At 41.6% G+C, this 27,526-nt stretch overlaps 1 protein-coding gene across 1 annotated transcript in view; it reads right to left on the bottom strand.

Annotated features, from left to right (window-relative positions):
* The window catches only part of HRAS (HRas proto-oncogene, GTPase), an 814,425-nt gene that overhangs the window by 405,408 nt on the left and 381,491 nt on the right, over positions 1 to 27,526 (bottom strand). The window lies entirely within an intron of this gene.

Consider the following 27,526-nt stretch of genomic DNA (forward strand, 5'->3'; position numbering starts at 1 on the left):
ACATACACTAGACAAGAAGAGTAAACTCATATGTAGAATACTGGAACAGAAGGACATCGAAAAGAAGTGCAATTGCACACTGCTAAAGGCAAAATAAGGGACTACTTCAATACTACGCATGAATTTAGAAAGACTGCTGTTAAGCAACTGTTTTGATAAAATCTACTGTGCTCTGGAATTATCACAACTCAGGCAACAGAAAATAGAAAGTGTTTTTGCCAAACGTAGGGAACCTATAACAAGAAAATAACCACAGATCCTGTAGAGGTATTACAAATATTTTGGAAATTTTATGAAAGTCTGCATAAAGCAGAGAAATGTGGAAATAAAGAAAAAGCACAAATGGAAATCTTTACAGAATAATTAAATATACCAAAGTTAGAGGTTCAATTACTAACAGGATATGAGAAGATGCGATTAAAAATGGTGACATCCAACCAACCTACAGGAAAGTCTCCAGGAATAGATGGTATTCTTGTGGAAGTTTAGAAGCTGGGAGGGAAGAAAGTGATAAAGATCTGGAATGCTTTGTTTAATAGCATTTAAAAAGGAGAAGCACCAACATCCTGGAAGAAAGCTGTAGTGGCTTGTATTACTTAAAGATGCTAGATACCCATCAGATCCAGCTTCATATATGCCCATTTTGATTCTAAACCAAGAGTATGAAATGTTTATGTCTACAATGGCTAAAAGAATAGCAAAGGTGATGTCAAAAAGGATATCTACATGGCTAAATGTGATTTTGTGGAAGGAAGACAAACATACAACATTAATGAATGATGATCCAGAAGGAAGCAAAATTAAGAACATACCACTGTTGTTGGTGGGTCTTTATGCAGAGAAAGCATTTGATAGATTAAGCTAAGATTTTATGAGTACAGCAATGGAGCATTTGCATTCCCTGATACAATAAGGATGATTAGGAGGATACATGACAGATCAGAGGCAAAAAATAAAGTGGGGGGTTTCCTCTCTGGTTAAGTTCCATTTGAGCAGAAGAACCAGGTAGGGGTGTCCTCTTTCCCTTTACTTTTTGCATTACATTTAGAACCACTGGCAAAGAAAATAAGAGACTCATAAAAATTCTAGGAATTAATTGGTATTGTAATCAAGAAAAGTTGGCTTTATTTGCAGATATTATTTTGTACCAGATAAAACCAGAAAAGGACATTTCAGTGTTTTGGAACATTCTGAGACAGTTTCAAGTATTTTAGGGTACAAAATTAATGAAGATAAATCAAAGGCAACAGCTGTAAACCATCTACCCTCACACGAATTGGTTTAGTAATACACATATTTATGAAGACATAATAAAATGAAGAACTGTGGAGTATGGATTAAAAAATGATTCTGTTATGGCAGAAGAAAAGTACAGTTTTGTACCTACCATAAATGTAGATGTCCGATAGGTATGCATCTGCAGTCATCACATATGAGTTGTCCTGCCTCAGGCAGCCCTTCGGTCGGCCGGATTCCAAAGTCTGGGTCCAGCGTCGGCTGATATCGCCCCTTCCCCGACGTCAGAGCGCCTGGGGTATGAAAGCGTCAGCCGACGCCATCTTACTCAGTTTTTCTTGCCCCAGATGCCAGGTGCCCTCTAGGAAGGCTAAATTTGGAGAAATGCAATAAAGTACAGTTTTGTACCTACCATAAATGTAGATGTTCGAAGATCCACATTGCTGCAGTCCTTACATATGGGTAGTCCGCTGTCCTTGGTCGGCCCGAATACCAAAGTATTAGGCTGACGTCGGTCAAGGCGCTTAAAACTGACATCAGGACGTCAGGGTACAAAAGCACATGACCAACGTCATTTCCTCAGTCTTTTCTTGCCCCAGATGTCAGAAGGCCCTAACAAGAAAGGCCACAGCCAAAAACCAGCAAAAACTAACCAACCACCCGTGCACTAACCATATTTACAATATGTACAACACAAACCACACCACCACCTTCAACAACAGAGGGGAAGGAGGGAGGGTAAATTGGACTGCAGCAATGTGGATCTTCGAACATCTACATTTATAGTAGGTACAAAACTGTACTATGTTCTTCATCTCACATTGCTGCAGTCCTTACATATGGGTAGAATCCCAAAGCAGAGGTAAGGGAGGATGGCAAAACTATAAAGCATTAGGAGCTGCCAAAATGCCCTGTAAAATTGCAGTGGCAAATCCAGCCCTAGATTTAGAGTAAAGTGGAAGGTGGTAATGCTTAGAGAAAGTATGCACTGAACTCCAAGTAGCTGCTTCCAAAATATCTTTAGTAGCCACCCCTTAAAAAGCTGTAGAAGTGGCAGTAGCCCTAGTGGAATGAGGCCTAATCCCAGCTGGAATCTCCTTACCATGATGGGAATAACAGAAAGCAATACAAAACCAATCCACTTAGAAATAGTTTGTTTTGAAACAGGTTTGCCCTGAGAACCCAAAGCAAAAGAAACAAACAACTGCTGAGACTGCCTGAACCCTTTAGTTCTGCTCAAATAATATCGCAACTGTCTGTGTATATCCAAAGTGTGCAACATCCTTTCCCCTTTATTTTGGGGGTTTGCATAAAAAGTAGGCAAATGAATAGTTTGGTTTAAAGCCACACTAGAAACCACTTTAGGCATAAAAGAAGGGTTAGTACACAAAGACACCCTATCCTTGTGGAAAATTAAGAAAGGCTCAACTGCCATAAGGGCCTGTAATTCAGAAACCCTTCTCGCAGAGGTAATGGCCAACAAAAAAGCAGTCTTCCATGATAAATATTTCAACTCTGCCGATGCTGCAGGCTCAAAAGGTTGTACAGTGAGTTTCTCCAACACAAAATTGAGATCCCAAGCAGGAGTAGGAGCTCTACGTGGGGGTCTTATATTCTTTGCCCCTCTAAGGAATTGCTTAAACAAAGGCTGAGAAAATAATGGTGGGTCACAGTCATAGTGAGCAGAAATTGCTGCAGCATGAACCTTTATAGAGGAGAAGGACAAACCTTTGTCCAATAACTCAGTAAGGTATTGAAGCGCAACACTTAAATTAGGTTTAGAAACATCAAAGTCCTTTGCTGTACTTCAAAATAAAAATCTCCTCCATTTATCTGTGTAAACTTTCCTTGTACTAGGCCTTCTGGCCTCCAGAATAACATTCAAAACTTGTTGTGGAAGCTGAGACCCTCCAGGGTTTAAAACAGAATATGTCAGGCTGTCAGATGTAGAGAATGAAGTTTGACATTGAGTAAATGACTGTTCTCCTGAGACAGCAGGTGAGGAATCAAAGGCAAAGGCCATGGAGGCTCCTGTACCAGACTTCTCAGTAATGGGTACCAGTGCTGTCGAGGCCAATCTGGAGCTATTAAAATCATGTTTGGCTTGTCCTGTCTGACCTTCAGCAGTACCTTTGGGAGGAGAGGCAGAGGTGGAAAGGCATACACGTGAAGATTGCTCCAATTGAATGAGAGAGCATCCACTTTCCAAGCTGTGGGATGAAACCTTTTGTGCAAAACTTTGGCAGCTGGTAATTTAGTGGAGAAGCGAACAGATCTATGTCTGGAGTTCCCCATAACACTGTCAATCTCTGAAATACATGAGGATCCAATTTCCACTCGTGGGGATCCATAATTTGTCTGCTCAACACATCTGCTAAGGAGTTCTGTGCTCCTGGCAGAAACCTTGCCTGAAGATTTAGCTGTAAACTGAGAGCAGTCTCCCACAAAATCATTGCTTGTCTGCATAGAGGATAAGAATCGTTCCCCTTGCTTGTTGATGTACCACATGACAGTTGTGTTGTCTGTTTGAATCAACACCTGCCCTGGAAGAAGTAAATCCTTGAAAGCTATCAATGCAAATTGGACTGCTAACATCTCCTTCAAGTTGATATGTAGATGTTGAAGTCTGGCAGGCCACGTGTCTTGTACCCATTTTCCATTTAGATGAGCTCCCCAAGCTTTGTCTGAGGCATCTGTCGTTAAAATCTGACTCGCCTCTGGCCGGGTCACAGAGAGTCCCTTGTTTAGGTGACATTCCTGAGCCCACCACAAAAATTCCTTTTGAATGCAAGGTATTATCTGAATGACAGTGTCCAAATCTTGGCAGTGCTGTGTCCATACATTCTTGAGATACCACTGTAGCTTCCTCATATGCAGTTTGGCATTGGGAAGTACCAGAATACAAGATGCCATGAACCCCAAGGCTTGAAGGACTGTCCTTGCAGTCAGCCTGGACTGACGAGACAATTGGTGGAAGTAAAGAGAAAGATTCTTTTGTTTGTCCGGGGTCAAAAAGGCCATCTGGGATGCTGTATTCAGTCTCACACCCAGAAAGCACATGTCCTGAGAGGGTACTAGACTGGACTTTATTTCGTTCACAGAATACCCCAGGCATCTTAACACTGCCATCACATACTGTAAATGATGAAGAAGTTCGTCCTTTTCTTGGGCCAGAATCAGGCAATCGTCCAAATAAGGATAGATTTGTATTCCTCTTAGCCTGAAGAAAGCTACCACTGGAGCCAGAACCTTCGTGAACACTCTGGGCGCAGTAGATAAGCCAAAGGGCAATGCAGAGAACTGATAATGTGAAGTCTCAGCCCGAAAACGCAGATACTTCCTGCAACTGGGCCTGATAGGAACATGAAGGTAAGCTTCCTTGAGATCCAGAGCCACCATCCAGTGATCTTTGCCCAGCAGAGGTAAAAGCTGTTGTAACGTCAACATTTTGAACTTGGGAATGTCCAGATATGTGTTGAGGATAGATAAATCCAAAATTGGTCTCCACGCGTTTCCTTTCTTTGGTACTAGAAACAGGCGAGAATAAAATCCTAGGCCCACTTCTGGCAGAGGGACCGGTTGTATGGCCCCTATTTGAAGTAGAGAAATTTGTTTGTGAGCCTCTAGCCTTTGCTGAGGAGGAACGTCCGGCATGCCTTTGAAAGGAGGCAAGGTATGGAAATAAAACTTGTAACCCTGGTGTATGATATCCAATACCCATTTGTCTTGGGTAATCAACATCCAATTTTCCTTGAAGAGTGCTAACCTTCCTCCCAAAGGTGCTGCCAGGCAAGAAGGATCTGGCAGCTGAAAAAGTAGGTCATTGGGCCTGTTTACGAAAGGACTGGCCCCTGCCCTCACCGAAGATTGTGCAGGTGAACTCCCTGTTCTAGGCCTGAAAGAACTCTGAGCTCTGCCCCTACCACGTCTAGATCTACCCCTAGACTGAGAATCATAAGAAGGATCGTCCACCCCTTAGCAGGCCAATTCCTACTAAACTCGGAGGCTGAACTTGCAAAAATCTTTAACAGCCTGCATAGACTTAGCCTTGTCTTCCATTTTCTTCAAGACTGACTCCACAGGTGAACCAAACAACACATCAGACTGCAAAGGAGCATCCAAAATCCTTGTCTTAACATGGTCAGATAAATTCTGATCCTTCAGCCAGGCATGCCTGCGAAGAACTGAGCCAGTGGCAGCCACCCTAGACGAGGCCTGCACAGCATCAAAACCACACTGTAATGAATGCTTACCCACCTGTTCAGAGACATGCACCAAATCTTGTAATTCTTTACACTCAATGCCTTCCGCCAGAGCATCCACCTTAGACTTCAATTGAGAAAGAAGAAAGTTTTGATATTTCAACTTATGAAACTGGCAATTCAAAGCCCTCATAGCTAAGGTAGAAGATGTATAGACCTTCTTTCCCCATCTATCCAAAGCTCTGGCTTCTTTATCTAGAGGAACCGGATTTTTTACAACAGAGGCCTTGACACCCTTAGGTCCCTAACTAATAGTTTCTGGGTCCGCCCTAGGACTCTTATAAAGATATTTATGAGCCTCAGGCACCCTGTAATACCTATCCGGTTTAACAGGAGCAGGAGGCAGAGAATCAGGATTAAGTGAAGCCTCTGCAAACACATCTTCCACAACATCCAGAACAGGGGGTATAGCCAAGGGCCTATGCTGGGGTAACAGCAAAAATTCCCTAAGCCTTTTCCGAGAATCAGAGAAGTCCTGACCTTCCCACTTAAAATGTTCCCTCATAGAATGAAGTGTCTCTGAAAAAGAAAAATCCTCTGGAGGAGAAGCAGGAGTGGAATCATCTGCATCAGAATCAGAATAAGGAGAGTACTCCTGCAAGTCCTCAGCTGAAGACTCTGAAACATCCGAAGCCTGCTCAAAACTTCCCAACTCTGGCTCCACCCTAGGCCTCTTATCAGGAGGGGGCAAAGAACCTCTAATCAGAGTAATCAAATCTTCTGCCATTTTAAGCATGTGCTTCTTAGGCACAGACCCTGCTGAACTAGGAGTGACACCAACAGAAGCTAAAACTGGCCTGCCTCTGGGAGAAGCCTTGGAAACAGAAGGAGAAGGCCTAACCACCCTAGGAAGGGAGGGGAGTACAGTAACTTGAGAAGCCCCTTCAGCCTGACCTGCCTCCTGAGAGACCACCTCCTGCAAAATCAACGTCTCCCCCTGAGACTCCAGAGAAGTCTCCATCGGAACCACCGGTTCCACTGAAGCCTCTAAAGAACCGGCGTCCAGAACGGACGACTCATCTTGCCTGGGTTTAACTGCTTTGTCTTTGCGCTTCTTGAGAAGCGGGCGGAGAATCCGACGGCATATTATAATTGCACCGCTTCCCAAAGACCAGCCTAGCACAATCTAACCTTCGCTTAATAGTGCGTTTATTGAACCTAGCACAAAAGCGACACCCAACAACGTCGTGCTCAGGCCCCAAACAAGGAATACACAAAGAATGATAATCCCTATGCGGTATCTGTTTCCCACAAGAAATACAGTTATTCACTTTTTCTGACATCCGGTAAAACACTGAGGCAAGAAAAAACCAAAATATTCCCCAACGGGGTACTTAGCCAACTTGGATTCGGTCTGAAACTCCAAATTCGAAAAATTTCAGAACGCCGAACGGCACTTGCAATGCTGCTTCTGCATCGGACCATGCGGCAAAAAAGACTGAGGAAATTACGTCGGTCATGCGCTTTTGTGCCCTGACGTCCTGATGTCAGTTTTAAGCGCCTTGACCGACGTCAGCCTAATACTTTGGTATTCGGGCCGACCGAGGACAGCGGACTACCCATATGTAAGGACTGCAGCAATGTGAGATGAAGAACATCAATCCAAACATTTACAAATATATATATATATATATATATATATATATATATATATATATATATATATATATATATAAACAAATACACCATAATAGATCCCCCCAGCTAGCTAATAGAGGGGTAAGCACCCTAGGAATACCACAGAGGGGAAGGAGGGAGGGAGGGTAAACCTGACTGCAGATGCATACCTATCGGACATCTACATTTATGGTAGGTACAAAACTGTACTATGTCCTTCAAGGATGCATCTGCAGTCATCACATATGGGTAGAATACCATAGCCAATCTGGGGGTGGAGGAACTAGGAAAAGGATGGTGTAGCTAAGATACCCTGCAGGACAGCCGTAGCAAAGCCTGCTCTGGATCTGGAATATAAAGGTAAATTGTAATGCTTGGCAAATGTATGCACGGAGCTCCATGTGGCAGCTTCTAAAATGTCCTTTGTAGCCACCCCTCTTAAGAAGGCTGTGGAGGTGGCTGTGGCTCTCGTAGAATGAGGTCTAATGTTAGCTGGTACAGTCTTTCCATGAAATGAGTAACAAAAGCAAATGCAATTTCCTATCCATTTTGAAATAGACTGTTTGGAAATTGCTTTTCCTCGAGTACCAGCAGCATATGCTACTAGCAGCTGGTCAGCTTTTCTGAAACCTTTAGTTCTGTACAAGTAGTAGTGCAACTGTCTGTGAATGTCCAGGGTGTGCAGCAGTTTCTCCCCTTTGTTTTGTGGATTTGGGAAGAAGGTAGGCAAGTGAATGGCTTGATTCAATGAAACCCTGGATACCACCTTTGGCATAAAAGTAGGATTAGTTCTTAATGAGACTCTGTCCTGGTGAAAAATAATGAATGGCTGCACTGCCATCAGGGCCTGCAATTCCGAAACCCTTCTTGCTGAGGTTATTACCAGAAGGAAGGCAGTCTTCCATGAAAGGTACTGTAGATCTGCAGATGCTGCTGGTTCAAATGGAGGCAGTGTTAGTTTTTCCAACATGAAGTTAAGGTCCCAAGCAGGAAGAGGTGGTTTCCGAGGAGGTTTGACGTTTTTGATTCCTCTTAGAAACTGTCTTAGGAAAGGATGAGAAAAGACAGGTGAATCAGTATTGTACTCTACTGAAATTGCTGAAGCATGAATCTTAATAGAAGAGTAAGACAGACCATTGTGGAACATTTCTGCCAAATATTCCAGGATATGTGCCATGTTCATCACTGTCGCATCTAGGCCCTTTGTGGTGTTCCAGATGAGAAATCTTTTCCATTTTGCTGAATATGCCTTTCTTGTGGAAGGGCGGCGAGCTTCCATAATAATATCCTTCACTCTCTGGGATAGCTTATCCTGAGGAGGAGTCAAGGTATTCTCCACGCTGTTAGTTGCAATGTTTTCAGGTTGGAATGCAGAGTTTTGTATCTGTGCTGTGTCAGTAGAAGTGGCCATAGAGGCAGAGGCCATGGTTTCGTACGTGACATGCTCCTTAGCAGTGGGTACCAGTGCTGTCTTGGCCAGTCCGGAGCTATCAGAATCACTTTTGGCTGCTCTGTCCTGATCTTCAGTAATACCTTGGTCATTAATGGGATAGGAGGAAATGCATACACTGTCAGATTTCTCCAGCTGAAAGAGAGGGCATCCACTTTCCACGCTTGTGGGTGGTATGTCCTTGAGCAGAATTTCTGCAGTTGATGATTGTGGGGGGGGGGGGGGGGGTGCAAATAGATCTATGTCCGGGCTCCACCAAGATTGTGTTATCTGTTGGAAGATGTCTGGGTGCAGCATCCATGATATTTCTGCTTAAGCTGTCCGCCAGTGTATTGTCTTTCCCTGGCACAAACTGAGCTTGTAGCTGTATATTGAGTTTCAAGGAAAGATCCCATAGATTCATTGCCAGTCTGCAAAGAGGGTAGGAATGGGTACCTCCTTGCTTGTTTATGCACCACATAACTGTGGTGTTGTCTGTCCTTATTAGTAGGTGGCCTTGATGCAGAAAGATTTTGAAAGCCTCGATTGCATGCATCACCGCTAGCATTTCTTTTTGATTTATGTGCATGCGTAGCTCCTTTCGTGACCACTGTCCTTGGATACCTCTGCCCTCCATGTGTGCTCCCCAACCTAGGTCTGAAGCGTCCATTGTAATAGTTTGGGTGGTTTTTGGCTTTGTGAAGGGCAACCCCCTGCTGGACTGGCTGGCCTGAGCCCACCACAGAAATTCCTTGTGAAGGCATGGAATGAGTGGGATTAAAGTTTCCAAACTGTGACTGTGCTGAGTCCATAAACTCCTTAGGTACCACTGTAGCTTTCTCATATGAAACCTTGCTTGTGGAATCAAAAGAATACAGGATGCCATGTAACCCAGGGCCTGCAGGATTTTCCTTGCAGTCAGCTGAGTTTGCCTTGTCAGATTCTTGAAGTAATCCGGTAGCTGTCTTTGTTTTTCTTCTGTGAGATAAGCCATTTGGGTGGTTGTATCTAGATCCGCACCCAGAAAGGTTATTCTTTGGGATGGAACAAGTCTTGATTTGTGCATGTTGACTGTATATCCCAAGGCCTGTAGAAGATTGATGGCATAATTTAAGTCCTTTATCAAAGTTTGTTGGTTGTCCGCTTGTATAAGGCAGTCGTCCAGATATGGGTATATTTGAATCCCCTGAAGTCTGCAGTGTGCTATTACTGATGCCAGGCATTTTGTGAATACTCTGGGCGCAGTAGATAAGCCAAAGGGCAATGCTGAGAATTGATAATGCTCTGACCCTGCAAGAAATCTGAGGTGTCTTCTGCAACTTTGTCTGATAGGGACATGCAGGTATGCCTCCTTGAGGTCTAGGGTCATCAGCCAAGACCCCTTGCCCAGCATGGGAAGGAGTTGTTGTAGAGTCAGCATTTTGAATTTTGGCACAATGAGATAAGTATTCAGTGCGGACAAGTCGAGAATTGGTCTCCATTGATGCTCTTTTCTTGGAACAAGGAATAGCCTGGAGTAAAATCCTTGGACTTGTTCTGAAATAGGAACTTTTTCTATGGCTTTCATTTGTAGTAAGTTTAAAATTTGTTTCAAAGCCTCTGCCCTTTGATTTGGTGGCAGACCTGGCATGCCTTTTCTTTTTGGCAATGTGTGGAAATGGAACCTGTATCCGTTGTCTATTATTTGGAGTGTCCATTTGTCTCTTGTAATGTTGTGCCAATTTTTTGAGAATAAAGAAAGCTTTCCGCCCAAAGGTGCTTCTAATTGAGCCCTGGTTGGCAGAATGAAAGCAAAGTCATTGAGTTTATCCTTGTGCAGCAGTTGCAGGTCCTGAACTGCCTGTCTGGATTGGAGGTTGCCATTGACGGCCTCTGTAGAAGCCCCTAGCTTGCCCTCTACCTCTGGCACGCCTGTTCCTGCCCCTTTGAAATCTATCTGTGTCCGGAAAGGACCAATTCTTGGAAGGCCAATTTCTGCTGAATCTAGGCGGTTGGACTTTAAGAAAATCCTTAACTGTTTGTACAGATTTTGCCTTTTCCTCAAATTTCTTTAGGACTTCTTGAGCAGTGGAACCAAATAACTTTTGCTTTTCCAGTGGAGCATCCAAAAGCTTAGCTTTAACATGGTCTGGCAGAGATTGTTCCTTCAGCCAAGCATGCCTACATATGACAACACCCGTCATTGCTGACCTACATGAAGCTTCCAATGCATCATAACCACACTGCAAGAAATGGTTGCTAACCTGCTGGGAGTTATGTACCAGATCCTGAAGGGATTTACGGTCAAGGGGTTCAGTAGAAGACAGTTTCTTATGCATTTCTTCTAACAAATACTCTTGGTACTGTATCATATGAAATTGACAATTTAATGCCCTCATAGCACAACAGCCACACAGGGCAGGGAAGGAGCAAGAGGCTAACAGCAGCTTGTCTACTTTAGCTAGACTGGTAGTTTGGTGACTGTTATGACACATGTAAGTGGAGGCTTGTCATACAAAGGGATGACAGCCCTATTTACCAAGCCAATGCTAGCAGCCTTAATATTATGTAGGTGGAACATTCACATGCAAGAAAATAGGCTCCAAATACTTGGATACTTGAATGAAGGTCTTCACCAGTTGGCTCTTTCTTCCATGGTGGGGACTTTACAGTGGCTGGAAAATAAATGGGATGAAGAATGGTGAAGGAAGGCTAATGGCTGGCAGAAATAAGACGAAAATAACCCTTTACGGAATGATACCATTTCATGTTCACATTTTCCAATGTTTTCTGGGCTTGAAGGGGTGACTTTATAATAAAATACTTAGCTACTGTCTACTGTGGAATAAGTTTAAATTATATGTTCTGTACTTACCATAACTTGGTATCTGGTGTCCATTTTAAATTCATCCTCATGACTGGGTCAGAGATCTGACCCTCTGATTTCTACAGACTAGGCTCCGAGTCTCAAGCTCCTCCCTCTTCCCATAATGTTCTACCCTTGCCCATCCTTCTCAGTTTGAGTTTGCTGCCCAAAAGTGTATAGAGGAAAAAGTGATACCACTACCTAAGGAAGGACAAAAGAGATCAGAGGTTCAAACAGGGAACAGAGGTTTCCAATAAATCCTGGTATCTGCTAGGAGTCGCAAAAAAGGGGATGGCTGGATGGGAACATGAGGATGAAAGTGGACAGCACAGATACCAAGTTATGGTAAGTACATAACTTATGAATCTGATATTGTCCCTTTCATTCCTCCTCATTACTGGGTCAGAGTCCCCAGCTACAAAAAACCTTTGGGTGGCCTCAAGGAAGGATATGCCAGAGCATAGCAGAACCAAAGGAATCCCTGTTCCTGGAAATAATATCCAATCTGTAATGAGTCACAAAGGTATGAGCTGCTGACCAGGTGGCTGCATCACAAATATCAATCGAAGTTCTGGAAGAAAAGGCTGATGACTTAGCCACAGACCTAGTTCAATGGGCTCTAGGAGGATGGGGTAATTGAAGGCCATTTCAATAGTAAATAGAGATGCAGTCCGTAAACCATTTAGCAAGAGCAACTTTCAAAACTGCTTGACCTAGGCGAGTAGGTGACAAAAAAACACAAATAACTGACCACTCTTTCTAAATTGTTTTGTCCTGTGAAGGTAAAAATGCAGTTGTCTATGAACATCTAAAAAGTGCAGTAACTGCTCCCCCTTATTGGAAAATTGGGAAAACTGGCAATTGAATGGACTGATTCAAATTAATGTTGGTGGTCATTTTATTAATAAAAAGAAGGATTGGTACAAAGGGAAACTATCTTTATGAAAAATAATGCAAGGTGGTTTGGGAGACAGAGCCTGAAGTTCAGAAATCCTTTTGGCTGATGTAATGGCCACCAAAAAGACAGTTTACCAAGAAAGGAACTTCATCTCACAGTCACTGGATGGTTCCAAGAGTTTTGAGTTAGACCTTTGAGAACAATGGTAAGATCCCACAGAGAACGATCTAACCGGGGTTCAGAGCAGAAAAACATCCTTCAGGAAAACCTTGCATAATCTAGCTGCAGCAGGAGAACCGAACAAATGCCCAGAATAAAAACAGGAAATAGCAGCAGACTGAAGTTTAACAGAAAATCTGGCACCCTCCCAAAAAAAGAGAATCTAGGAAAGACAAGACAGCAGAGCGAGGAGCTGAAAAGAGATCAATGTTCTCCTTGGACACCCAGTATGCCAACCAATTCCATTTGCTTTTATAAGTCTTTTTTGGTAGAGGGTTTCTGGGAGGTCAACACGTCTTGACCAGGGCCAAGTAAGCCTGGACCTCTGTACAATAAATGGAACTGGTGAAATCAAGTGGTCATAGGTTCATAGGTTGGTACTAGGCTATCGGCCTTAGGGCCTTATAGAAGCCTAGCCATAGCAATTCCCTGACTATTTCTTCCCGCACTATTTACTTTCCTGGACCCCTGTCTAGCAGGGTGACTGACATGATCCCAGGGTGAATTTCCTTTCTCCCATCCAATCATTAAGGTTCCTTTTGCAGAGGGCCAAAGAGGCGCTCTGCTTGACATGTATGGGCAGTCTATTCCAGAGTCTGGGGAGTCCCTGGGTCAGGAACCTATCCCTCCAGCATGTTTTGTTTATTGTGACAAGGTTTAGATCCCTGGAGTGTGTGGCTGAGGGATTGGGATTTCTTTAATTGTAGCATGTCCAACAGCTCTGGGTTTGACACGGCCTTGTATGTTAAGCAGAGATCGCCTCGGAGTAGACGATATGCGACATAGTATAGTTGGAGTTTTTGAGACTGTCAGCATAAGGCATCTGTTTTAGGCCTGTGATTCTTTTAAGTGAGGTATTTCTGCGGCCTTTCCAGTTGTTGCCGATATATTGACAGGTACATACCAAATGGGGCATTGTAGTCTATAATGGGTCTAATGAGGGATGAATACAGTGGGACAAGGACCTCCTTTTTTCTTGATGAAAAGCCTTTAGTCATTAGGTGTGCCACATAGAAGGATTTCCTGACTGTTGTGGTGATGCGATAATTGAAGGTGAGACCACTGTCCACCTGTGTCCCAAAGTCGCTAATCATACTTTCGGTGTTTAGTGTACTGCCACCTATGTGGTAATTCACGGGTGCATGTTTTTTCCCCAAAGGGGATAACTATGCATTTCTTGTTAGTGAGCTTGAGCCCATGAATCTGGCACCAAGCATCTGTTTTTGAAAGGCCCTTTTGCAGAGTATCCACATCATTTGGGGATTCAATAATGACTCCCAGTTTGTAGTCATCTGCAACCTTTGTTAGCCAGTGTCCCTTAGTGTTGGCCTGTACTTCAGAGAAGTAGATGCCAAACAAGAGAGATCCCAGGACTGAACCCTGAGGTACTCCATTTGTCTGGAGCTGGATTTGGAGTCAGCTACTTTTACAGTGTGGGTTCTGTCAGTAAGCCAGTTGGCAACCCATCGAGTGACGTAGGGATTAATGCCCAGCTTAGTAAGTTTATCTATGATTCCAGAGTGAGGGATGGTGTCAAAGGCCTTGCTGACGTCCAGATAGGTTGTGTGGACTGCCTTACCCTCATCCACGGCTCTGGAGACTGATTCAAAGAAGTCAATCAGGTCAGGAGACAAGATTGGCCCTTCACAATCTCAAACTGGGTGGGGTCCAGTGTTTTAAGGTTGCCAATGTCTTTGTTTACAAGTTCCATGACATGTTCCATGGCCTTGCAGATCAGGCTCGTCAGACTGATGGGGCGGTAGTTCCAGGATCCAAGGTGGATCCCCCCTTGTGGAGAGGGACAACTGTAGCTGTGTGCCACTCAGTGGGCAAGAAGCCTGAGGTGAGGGTATGATTAAACACGGCACTTAGGTGCCAGTTAATTTTGTAGTTCATGTAGTACACAGCCTGGGATGTCATCTGGTCCCATGGATGCTGTATTCTTAACTTTGGAGAGTGAGTTTTTTTACCTGTGTGGCCATTATTACCAGAATTTGGCAATCTTCCATTGAATATTGAGATGGGTCATTTGGGGGGGTGAGAGGGGGGTGAAGTTGGCACTGAATCGATCTGCCAGGATATTGGCAATATCCTTCGGATCAGTATATTTAATGCCATTCTGTTGTAGCTCAGAGGAGATCTAAGCATTGCCATTTAGATTCTTGACATAGTTATAGAATGCCTTGTGCTTGTCTTTGGGAATTTTATTTTCGTAACTAGCTTTGGAGGACTCTATGAGGGATCTCCGCTTCTTACGGAGGCAGGTAAGGGAGGTTTTGCATCCTGGGATTTTCCTCTTTTATGCAACAGTTTCTTCCTTTTGTTGTAAAGTTTAGTGTCAGTTTTAGGGTGCACAGATTTGAATGATAACTCTCCGATGGGTGAAAGAGGAGGTCCTGTCTGGGTTCCAGTATCCATGGAGGATATTTCAGATGAGACCAGAAAAAGGGGAACCAAATCTGACACTGCTAACACGGGGCAATGAGGATTACTTAAGTCTTCAGCCATTTTGGTTTCCGCAGAAACTTTGGGATCAAGGGTAGAGGAGGATAAGTGTAGAGGAGACTGGGGGGGGGGGGCAATCATGAACTATAGTATCCCTTGGGGACTCCCCAGGAGGGGGGAAATCAGGGCAAAATACCTGCCGTATTTGTTGTTCAGAAGGGAAGTGAGCAGGTCACAGCAAGGTTGGCCCTAATGGCTGAAAATCTAGTTCACTACAGATTAGTTGAGGAACCACTCCTGAGTCAGAATGGACCTGATGAATTTGTCTGCAAGGACGTTGGACTGTTCTGGTATGAGAGTTGCAAATAGAAAGCGGTTTGAAGATATCGCCCACTCCCAGACATTCATGGCCTCTTTGCACAAGGGATATGAATGGGGTCCCCTTGTTTGTTGATACACCAGACTATTCACACACTGCCTGTGTAAAATGCAATAATTCCTAGAGGGAGAACATCTTGAAAGGCTTGCAATGTGAGGAAGACTGCCCTCATCTCCAGAGCACTGATATGCAGTCTGGTCTCTAAGTGAACCCACATGCCATGGATCATCTTTCCTTGGAAATGCCCTCCCACCCCAACTGGGAAGCATCCATGGTCACTGTGGCTGTGGGTGACTGGAGAAGGAATGGCCTACCAATCACCAGGTCGATGGAAAAAAGCCACCAAAGATGTGTTCTGAAAATGGGAGTCAAGTTGATAGGAACAAATAAAGCTGGTAGAGAATGGACCCTTGAACAACCACAGTCCATTGATGCACTTGCATAAAAAAAACTTGCTAAAGGGACCAGAGTAATAGCAGTCGTCATGGACCCAAGAGCTTGAAGTACTTGTCTTGCTGGTGGAGATGAAGATCCAAAATAATGTGAACATTTTCCCTCAGGGTATGCAAGTGCTGAGGTACTAGCGAAGCTCTCTGATTCAGTGTCTAGTAGAGCTCGAATAAATTCTAGAATTTGTACCAGAGAGAGGTTTGATTTCAGCATTTTTATGGTGATACCCAAAGAATGGGACATGTGTAACAGGTAATCTCTGGCCTGGATAAGGTGATGCTTGGTTGGAGCAGTAAGAAGCCAGTCGTCCAGATATGGAAACACCCAGAATCCTTTGAGCCTCACGTGAGCTAAGACTACTGCCATGCATTTGGTAAGCACTCGGGAGACTGTGGTGAGACCAAAGGGCAGAACCCTGAACTGAATGACTGGCTCCCAGCCTGAAGCACAGCTGAATCCTGGAGCATCTGTCTATTTTGATGTGATAGTGCGCATCCTTTAAGTCTACAGAGCACATCAAATAGCCTTTTCACAACAGTGGTAAAATGAACTGAACCGTAACCATTTGGAACTTTTCTTTCTTTACACACAAATTCTGGTTGCTTATATCCAGGATGGGTCTTAGGCCCCTGGTTTTCTTGGGCACTAAAAAGAAGCAGGTGTAAGTTCCAAATCCTTTTTGCTCGGTCTGGACCTCTTGGATGACATGTTTTTGCAGTAGTTTTTGAATATCTGGGACGGCATACTCCCTCTGGGTACAGCATCAGGGAGTTTGTTTAGAGTCTTTGGTGGTTGAAGGGAGAAGGGAATATAACCACCTCTGGATAAGATTATTACACCCAATTTTTTTTAAGATCGATCCAGAAAAATGATCCCCAACTGCCTACAGAGTTGATCAATCAGGCAGTACTTCAGGAGCACTGAAGAGGATTATCAGAGAAATAATCTCTGAAGCCCTGATTTTGTGGTCCCCCTCTATCCCTGGGGGGATGTCTCCCATTAAAATGTCCCCCTCTGCCTCTGGAGGAAGAATCTCCACGTTGATACTAGAAAGACCTGTAGGATTTCCGGAACCAAGCTTTCTTGCCACCTCGCTGATTTCTGGAAAATGTATGCTGAGTGTAGAAAACCTGACCAACAGCAGACAGGGTCTTCCTTCTTGCTCACTGCGGGTAAGAGTATCTTTAACGGAAGAACCAAATAAGGAAATGCCATCTAAGGGGGCGTTAACGAATGATGCAGCAAAACCACAAAAGAAGTTAAAAAACAATTCCAAATACTACGAAGACCACCACAGCTACAAAAGTAGGAAAATTTAATACACACTTAGTGCCTCAGCATGAAATGCCTTCCAAGAGTAAAAAACACCATAATACATGTACTTAAATACATCCACTAATTACCTTAATTAACAATCAACTCAATAAAACAATGAATTATTTAAATTACATATTTCCAATTACACTCTCTTAAGCCCAAAGGGCTCCAATGTGCCATACTTTAAAATAAGCAATGTTTCCTTCTGTAGCAGTTTATTCTTAACATTTTTATGTTCCCCAAGTAATACATCTACCTTCTCTAACACACAACCTTTCAGATCACCAGTCTTAGAATTATGATGATTTAGAAAATGGGCAGCTAAAGGACTTTCTAATCTCTTGTTTTTTATGTCCCTAATATGTTCCTGCATACGTACTTTAAAACTTCTATACGTCTCTCCCATAGAATACAAACTGCAAGTACACTTTAATGCACAAAGCACTCCCTCAGTGCAATAGGTGTAATGGCATCTAGGAGTGAACTGTATTCCGTTAATATATGTAAAATAGGGCACTAAATATTTACAAACTGAGCACTTATTACAAGGAAAAGTTCCCTTTTCTTTTATTCCACTTGCATTTGTATTATTAGATGGCAGACAAAAATTATTAAGTACTACCATATCTTTCAAATTTCTGGCTCTCAGAGATTTTAATTTGCTCTGGAAGCAAACAACACAATTCCTTAACTCTTAATAACATGGACCAAAACTGTTTTACACATTGTACCACTCTATTTGTAAGTACATTAAAGGTAGTAACAAAATACATTTCCTTTTGTGTCTGTCTACCCGAAACTCTGCTATTATTACTTTCAATTATATAATTTTCCCTATTTCTAAATAAAAATCTATCTCCTTTTCTCTTCTGTCCATCTCCAAGTTCAAAACTTTTAACTTTAGCCTCCACTACCTGTTGCTCATCATTAACTTCTATTGAGGAACATTCGTTCAGCCATATTTATTTCTGACCTAAAAACTTCTTCTGTACTACACAATCTGTCAATTCTCAAGAATTCATTATAGGGCAAAACAGCTAACAAATGCCCAGGATGACAACTATTTCCATACAAAAACTGGTTTCTGTGTGTGAATTTATTACATAGACCTGTATTCAGTCTATCCAGTTTAATATCTAAAAAAATTCACACTATGACCCAATTGTATTCCATCAAATGTAAATTTTTTACAAACATAGCAGCATCTTCCGTTTTTCCTTGACATAAAAAAATCAAATCATCTATAAATCTCAAATATAAAATAACATTTGATTTATAAAAGCTATGTGGGTATATATTATCTATTTCAAATTTAGCCATAAATACATTTGTGTACATGGGGGCAAATGCAGCCCCCATGGCTGTACCCTGCAATTGCTGAAAAATTTCACCATTAAAAGTAAAAAAAAAAATATTTAAGCAGAAAGATACCAATTCAACGAGAAAATGACATAGGTGAATCCCCAAAAAATAAAAAAAGGGATTGAATACATATTTCATGTTTTATATTTGTATATAAACTTTTAAAATCTAGGCATAGCCAGAACATATAATCATTCCACTGCATAGTTGTAATCCTACTCAAAAAGTCCTGGCTATCCTTAACATAAGAGGGGATTCCTAAAACATACTTTTTCAAGTATTCATGTAACAAATTACTAATAGGCCTCAAAACATTTTTCTGCAGATATAATTGGTCTACCACTCAAATTTTATAAACCATTATGTGTCTTGGGAACACAATAAAACACTGCAATTGTACTATTTTCAACCTGAAACTTCTTAGATATGTCATGGGTAGTAAAATATCCCAGTCTATGTCCATATCGAATAACAATATATATTCTTCCACAGCCTTATGATAGTTCCAAATATCACACCTTTGATAAACATCTGCATCATTAAGATGAAAATAACAAATATCCAAATATTGTGTGTAATGTAAAATTACAATCTGATTTCCCTTGTCAGATGGTTTAACTACTATATTTCTATTGGCACAAAATTCTTTAAATTCTAACCATTAATCTTTAGTCATATTGAAGCAAACATCAGACTTATTATTCATACATGCCTTATATAGTTTATCAATTTCATAATTAACAAGAGAAATATATCCCTGTATATTACTATATGTAAATGGAGGAATAAAATAACGTTTTGCTGTAATGGCACTTGTATCCAAATTGTCATATGCATTATAAACTTGTTCATTAGACATATCCGGTATAGATGACCATGAAAAAAAACCCAATTCATCGGAATCAGTACTATCATCCACAATATTATTTTCATCTAAAACATTCTTATGTTTAGAAAAATAATCAATCAGATGTAACTTTCTACTAAGCAGAAAAATTTCTGTTTTTAACACATGAACTCTAGGTAGGGCTGTAGGAATATACTTGCGTCCCAAGTTCAAAACAGACAATACTGTATTTGAAATATCACAGTTAGAAACATTAAGCACAAAATTATTATCAGAAATATATTCATTAAAATCCAACGGGTTCTTTTATTATATTGTCCTTTAAAGTTCCTACCAAAATTTTTCTGCTGTCCCCAGTCATTCCGGCTGCGTTTGCCATAATTTGAAAAGGCTCCCTTGCTGTTCCTGTTGTTATAGTTGTTGCCGTTTGAATGTCCCTCATTCAGAAACCGCTTCTTAAAATCTTCTGAATTTTTGTGCCCTGGGTAACGTTGCAAAATGTTCATTACTATTTTCCTCATTTATGTCTCTGTAGGTCTTCTGAAGCTGAAAAGGAAACTGAACCAGAAGCTGAGCTGCTGTTATTACTTCTGTCCCTCCCACTTTGAGGGCGTGACCTCTTACTTTTGTGTTTCCACAGAAACGCTCGATTTAAATTATAGTCTTTAACATCACGTGAAATTTTTTGGCTTTTATATTCAGTTAATTCATTCTCCAACTCAGTTAACCCCATATTAATATTCTGCAACATACCTTCTAATTTAACAGAAGAAATGAGTTTTTGTAGGTCATTACTTACGGAAGCAACCTCTACCTTCAGCTTCCGTTTTTTTAAGATGGTCCCTATCTATTAAGATATGGACCCATTCCATACAGCATTGCTGTGCTGCCTCTATCCATCTCCTACAAAACACCATATCATCAGGATTCCCTTAATTGAAAGGTGTAGTAGGGAACTTAGAGGCCCTCAGACCTCTGGGAGCATTATTCAATTCAATACAGCGTTGTAAATACAGCAAGTTAATATAGGTACTAGTTTCTTTTTAAGGAGTCCTTCTAACTTCTCCTTTACATTACAAGCTTCAGCAGGTAAACAAATGTCAATTAGGAAACCAACATTCTGAAACAAACCATCACAGCGGCGATTCCGCTGTCCCATAAACTGTTCCCAAACATTATTAACAGTTGCACTATTCATGCTTCCTTGAGAGCTCAATACTTCATTTGGCAAAACACTCGGACCTTCCAGTACTCTGGTTCCTCTATCACCAGCTGGTAAAACATACTCATCAACAGACCTCTGGCTACCACTCATCTGGTCCTCACGAAAAATACGAGGTATATTCAAAGCAGGATCAGTGGCCATAAACTCCAATAAAGTAGGAAAATTTAATACACATTTAGCGCCTCGGCATGAAATGCCTTCCAAGAGTAAACAACATCATAATACATGTACTTAAATACATCCACTAATTACTTTAACAATCAACTCAATAAAACAAGTATTTAAATTACATATTTCCAATTATACTCTAAGCCCAAAGGGCTCCAATGTGCCATACTTAAGTTTATATAAAAATATAAAACATGAAATAGGTATTCAATCTCTCTTTTATTTTTTGGGGGATTCACCTATGTCACATTTTCTCAGTGAAATTGAATGGGATGGAAAGGGCAAGACCCCCATCTGGATCAGAGTCTTCAGGATCTTCCTTATCATCCTGTCCAAATCAAATTCTGACAAGTTCCTAGAAAACCTCAAGGAAACTACCGAGACCTGTCTGGAATGCCTGGACGGTGTCTGCAAAAGGTCAGAAGGCAAGGTCGGTGACTCCAATCTACACAATCGTTCCAGAGTCCGGTCGTGTGCTCTGATGCCAAAGTGGGCCATCTCAGAGAACTCATAGAAGTAGAGCCACCGGCAGGATCCGAAAAGTGCTTCAGATCCACTGGAACAGATGTGGGCCTAGGAATATGAAACAATGAATCCGAGAGCCTAGGAAGTTTCAGTGGCAGCTCAGACAAAGCACGAGAGGGCTTGTGTGGATGTTACTTACAGCCTGAAGACCCTGCCACAACTTTGGAGGGGTTTGAGCCCCTAGAGAAACAGAATCAGAAGGTAAAAGTCCTTTCAAGATGAATTTGTTTTTACGGTCGGCTATGGCCCTGGGATTGAATCTCTCGCAAATAACACACACCGACTGTAAATGTTCCAGCTAAGACAATAAACACAACTACTGTGTGCGTCAGAATGCAAAATCTTGTGCCCGCATTCTGAACAATGCTTAAAACCAGTCTGCTTCTCCGAAATAGTGACTGCTGCAAGGACCACTCACACACACGTGCAAGCACACAGAGAAAAAAAGGCTCAGTCAAAGAATGCACACACACACACACACATACACATCCACACAAAACTATACCAAAAAGATGTTAAGTTTCAATTCTTACCAAAAAATATAAAGACTTTTTTTTATTGCAAGAGGAAAGCTAATGCAGGAAAAAGGAACATTTTCTGGAGCCAAACGTGAGACTTGTAAAATGGTTCCTCCAACTGACTGATGGAAAATTCCAAGAAAGCGATCTGCCCAATTGCAAATAATTATGAAACTCCTTCAGGAAAAAAAAAAAAAAAAAAAAAAAAAATCAAACCATTTTTTTCTGCAGGACGAACCCCTCCCCCCTTTCCAGGCTTATCTCCTTCAGTTTGCAATCACCCCCACTTAAATATATTAATTCCACTGCTGCCCAACCATAAGTGAGAAGAAACACCCTAAAAGGGTGAAAACAGTACACACGCAAGAACTGTAATCTTAAAAATTAAAGTATAACAAAAAAAAACAGTCAGGGGAAGTAACACTGAACAAGCAAATGACAGTCTGTGAACAATAAAAAGCATATCAAACACATTTGGACAAGCCTACCTAGAGGCAGACTACTTTAAAATTATGCCAGATTTATATTTTGCAACTAATTATATTCACTTCTGTTTGTGGGATAGGCACTTAACTATAAATGCCCTTACAGACTAGGGCTCACTTTGGAAAATCTGTATCATTAGGACATATCTTCCTTCATGTTACTATGCAGTTTGCATATGTTGTAATATTAGGTATAATCCACACCGGTGGAAATGATCACTTATCAGTTAAGGGCTGATAGCACTTGTTTTGCCTGGTGGTATGGTAAGGGAGCTAAAGCATGCAGCCTGGAATGCAAGTTTTCAGGCTCTATTACGGAATCATTTAAGGTTCGTGTTGGTCTCGGTGACTGTTCTATATAGTAAACAGACCGGTTTTCTAGCAATACTGGATACTGCTAGAAACACAATACCATTACATTATCATGCCTGGTATATGCCTACGGAGTTTATTTGCCTTCATCAACACCACTGAAAAAAAATGATCACAATTTTTCAACCCGTGAAAGCATTTAAGTAATCTTCCAAAATACAAGAACTTTCTTCAGACTAGAAACTTGTATGTAAATCCATTTTACTCTTGTGCTCACAATGATATCTTACGTATAGTTTAAGCAGAGTGTTCCTGTCTTCTCCAGCTGCATTAGGTCTCACTTACTGTTATTTTACAAGGAAATAGATTACACTGTATTGTACATAGGCTAGCTTTATACTGTTTGGGGTCTCCATTTTTTGCTCTGGGTTTTGTTTATAGCCTGCTGTGACAGTGTTTTTGTTTATACGGTTAGTTTTAATCAATAAATGGTTAATTCTAAACTAGTTATCCACTTTGAAAAAGTAATCCTGTTATTCAGTCTTCATATGCAAGCTTCAAGCTACTAAATTAAGCTAGGAATACTTCAAAAAACAAGATTTAATAGGTCCTTAACTCTCTAGCAGTTGAGAATAAAACCTTCACAGGAGAAGTTAAACTCAATTTCCTTACTACATATTGCCTCCTGCTCATTTTTCCAGAGCTCAGCAAAGTTTGGCTTCTTAGCCTGTGTTCCAGAAGTGTTTAACTTGTATCCAGTGCCATCCGGGCAAAGCTAAGTACTTGTGATTGATGATCGCTACTGTTACTTGCTTTTACTTGTGCACTCCACTGTATTTTTGTAAAACATTTGCTCTTCTCACTGTTACTGCGATACGACTGTCTTGAAATTGCCTTCAGCAAGGGATTTACAGCTAGCTGTGTAACTGGTTTGTGGCAGCACTACATTTGTGGATCTCTTCTGCATTAATCAGGAGGACAAGGTTCATTCACCCAGGAGCAGGAAGTGTGTGCCTGGCTACCACAGTTGGGAAATATATATAAAAATATACAACAGGGTTCATAATGTAGCTGTTTTATTGGCCATACAGCTCAGTCAGTTTTCTGTGTTTTCTGTGATGCTATGAATTCAAAGCATTTGTCTGGAGCTGCCCACTCCGCAGCAGAGGTTAGCAGTGCCCCATACAGTAGCAAGCACCTAGAAAGCAAATGTTCTGTAGAGAACGGTGTTTATAACTGTACCCTGTAAAGCAGCAAATTATAGGGCAAATACCTTGCAGGCCGACAAGCTTAGAGCAGCTAGTTGGGCACTGGGTGGCAATACCCAAAGATTTAGTAGAATTCAGTACTGTATATGGTGCAGCGGTTAGCATTGGCATCTCACAGCAAGAGGTTCTCCAGTTCGATTCTCGGCTGGGGTGCCTTTTGTGCAGAGTCTGCATGTCCTCCCTGTGGTCACGTGGGTTTCCTTCTGGTGCTCCGGTTTCCTCCCACATCCCAAAGACATGCAGTAGGTGGGTTGGACACACTAAATTGGCCCCAAGTGTGAGTGTGTGCACCTTCTGTGGAAGGCTGGACGCCGGGCTGGCAACTCGACACCGTAAAACTCCACTGTCAATCATGAGTGGACAGATGATCCGCTGTGGCGACCCCTAACCAGGAAAAGTCGAAAGAAGATGATGATAAACATTAAAGTTAGTAGGATTTAGTACAGTTAATCTGCCCAATAAAGCACTATTATCAGTCTGTACCAACAAAGCACTCTTAACAGCCTTCGAACTTCAACACACCATCCCCTTGCAGCTCATCAAAGGACTGGACAGCATGGATATGAGATTTCTTAACCTGTGTAGTAAGCTTGGTGTATATGGGCTTCTTGAGACAATGAAGCAATTGTCTCATGTTTACTGACAACTACTTAATCCTTACAGAAATGGGCACAATATGCAGGAAGTCTTCTTATACAAAGACACTGGCGGCTAAACTCTCGCATACAAGCACAAATCAGATTGTTCAAACCACGCACAGACTAACATACACTGAGGCAATTAAAAGCAATTTTAATAAACAACAAAGATCATCTAGACTGTTGGCAAAGCTATGCCACGGCAAGTTCAAAGGCATTCAGGAAAAGAAAAAAAACACACCTAACACCACACATACAGTAACTCTCAACGGAGCCCCAAATACTAAGCCCCTAAGGCAAGCAAACACACTTCCCAGGACTCTCATCATAGGGAACACCACTGTAAAACATACAGATGTCCCTTTAACCAGGCTGAACAAAGAAAGAATAACAGTTAGTTGCTAATCTGGAGCCAGGATCCACCAAATGATGCACGCATTCAATCCATTATACCACTGATATCAATATGACTTCATCATAGTCCATGCAGATGAAAACGACCAGAGACATACCTCCATGGATTATACGAGGAGACATTATGGGGTTCTTAGATTGTGTCTTAGGCTGGTATGAACTTGGCATTGAGTAGCACATTACCATCACCTAGAATGATGCCACAATACGAGCAAAAGATTTGATTTTAACAACTGGCTGCCTTTTCTGTTGTCATTCTAAGAGGATCCAATATGTGTCAACTTGGGAGGACATGGTTAACACACCTCAGTGCTTTGTCAAGGAAGATCTGCACCTGTCCTCTCTATGCTTTCGAACTCTGGCTAAAAACTTTATTAACCCCATAGTGCCTTCATCAGGTAATGCCAAACTGACAAACCTACGAACAAAGCAAAGTCAACTACACTGAACCTTAGGGTGCTACTGCTCAATCCCAGGAGTCTAAACAAAAACTACACTGCCTCAAAGCCCTCATCACATTATGCAGTTACCGAGACATGGTTTAAAGTGGCAGGGAATACCCTGGCACTGTAAAGTTTCAATGCTTTCAGCACTTTTAGACCAGTAGCTGACAGAAGAAGGCTAAAGGTGGAGGTGCATACATCAATAAAAAGCATATTTTATGGTGTTTAAACAGGATATGCTGCAGTTTCTCCATATGCAGATCACCATAGACAAATTCCCATACCCTGGTCCTACCACTATTCCTAACACCACACAAAACATCACCCCCCAATTCTAATAAACCATCCATACCAAAAAGGAAAATCTCCTATTCTACCAGTACTCAAAGTATGCTCAACAAACTAAGCCAGTTTCATGCCTGGGTATTTCTTCATACCCCAGACATTATATCTGTCACAGAAACTTGGCTTGAACCTCAAAACCAAGAAAAAAAGACATCCTTCATCCTGGTTATAATATACTTCGCCAAGATCTCTTAAAGAAAAAAGGTGGAGGTTTTGCTTTAGTTTACTCTAACTACCTCACTCTCCCCCTTCCTAATGAACCAATTCCCTCCTTTACACCTGCTAAAATACTAACAAACCTCAAACCCAATGACTTTACTACCATCACAGTAGTAGCCATATACATTCCACCAGGTGACAACATCCTCTTAATGGAAAATATACGGTCATATCTCTCCCTAAATTTCCCTAATGAAACTATCCTTCTTGGGAACGTAAACATTAACTGGCATAACCTTAATAATCCAAACCCTCCACAACACAAACCTTCATGGATTTATACAAATAATCTCCAAATCTACACATACTGATAACTCTCATTCTTCAAAGCTCCTTGATAGATTGGATACTAGTTTCTAATCCCAGCAAATACCCTAACCCTGAAACTCTACCTGATGCCCTGAGCGACCACTCACCTATAAAAGTGCTAGGATACATCATCCACCTCCCCAAACCACACCTGCTTTTCACCTGCCACAAACTTTCAACCTTTAACTCAGACACTTTTAAAACCTTCCTCTCTAGAATTATCTGTAATTTCCTTACTCAGCTCCCACTCAATGAAGCAGTAAATGCCTTCAACTCAACTTTCCTAAATATTTTAAATTCTCTAGCCCCACCAAGAAAAGTTCGATTAAAGGCAAGCATTTCATCCTGGCTAACTAAAACCACCCGTACCCTTATGAAATCCAGAGACAGGGCATGGAAAACATGGGTACACACCAAACCAAACTTCCAGCTGACCTCCTAAAGTATAAAGAACTTAGAAATCAGACAAAAAAAAAGTATCAACAAAGACAAAAAAGACTAGTATAATCCCCTCAAAATATTAAAATCTGATCCAAAAAAATTCTGGAATGCTATAAACCAAATACTACATCTAGGTAACCCAACTTCACCAAACCCATGTCCTGACAAGTCACCTGAAGAAACTGCCAATACCTTCAACACCTACTTTAATCCATTTCCAAACTATTTAACCCCAACCTCTCAAACACTTCAAACCTCCCTATACACCACACAACCATTATCTCAGTAAACTCCTTCTCTCTCAAATCTGTCTCCACTGACTATATCAGAATTCTACTCTCAAAGCTCAATCCATGCTCTGTATCAGCAAACAATATTCTTTCTTACTTTCTCCAGATTGCTGCACACTCCCTTGTTATGCCTATATCTATACTAATCAATTGATCCATCTCGGAGTCTAAAGTTCCTTCCATCTGGAAACAGTTTTACACTCTTCCTATTCATAAAGGAGGTAACTCCACAGAAAGATTTAATTTCAGACCTATCTATATCCTCTCCCCTCTCCAAAATCCTTGAGAAATGTATACACAAACGAGTTATGCATTACGTCTTACAAGAAAAACTTCACTCCAACACAGCATGGCTTCCATCCCAAGCATAGTACAACCACAGCCCTACTATAATTTCTCAACACCTTAGCCCTTGCTAAAGATGATCACAAACTCGTATCCTGTCTATTCCTTGACCTTTCTAAGGCTTTTGACACAAACACACACTGCTACTTAGTAAACTTGTAGACCTAAACTTCTCCAATACAGTTGCATGGTTCTCTAGCTATCTCTCAGATAAGCTGCAGTCAGTACAATGGGAATCAGCACTATCTACCCCTCTCACAGTAAGAACTGGTGTT

The sequence above is a fragment of the Protopterus annectens genome, chromosome 17.part0, assembly GCF_019279795.1.
Source record: "Protopterus annectens isolate FY-2018-M chromosome 17.part0, PAN1.0, whole genome shotgun sequence".
Classification (NCBI taxonomy): Eukaryota; Metazoa; Chordata; order Ceratodontiformes; family Protopteridae; genus Protopterus; species Protopterus annectens.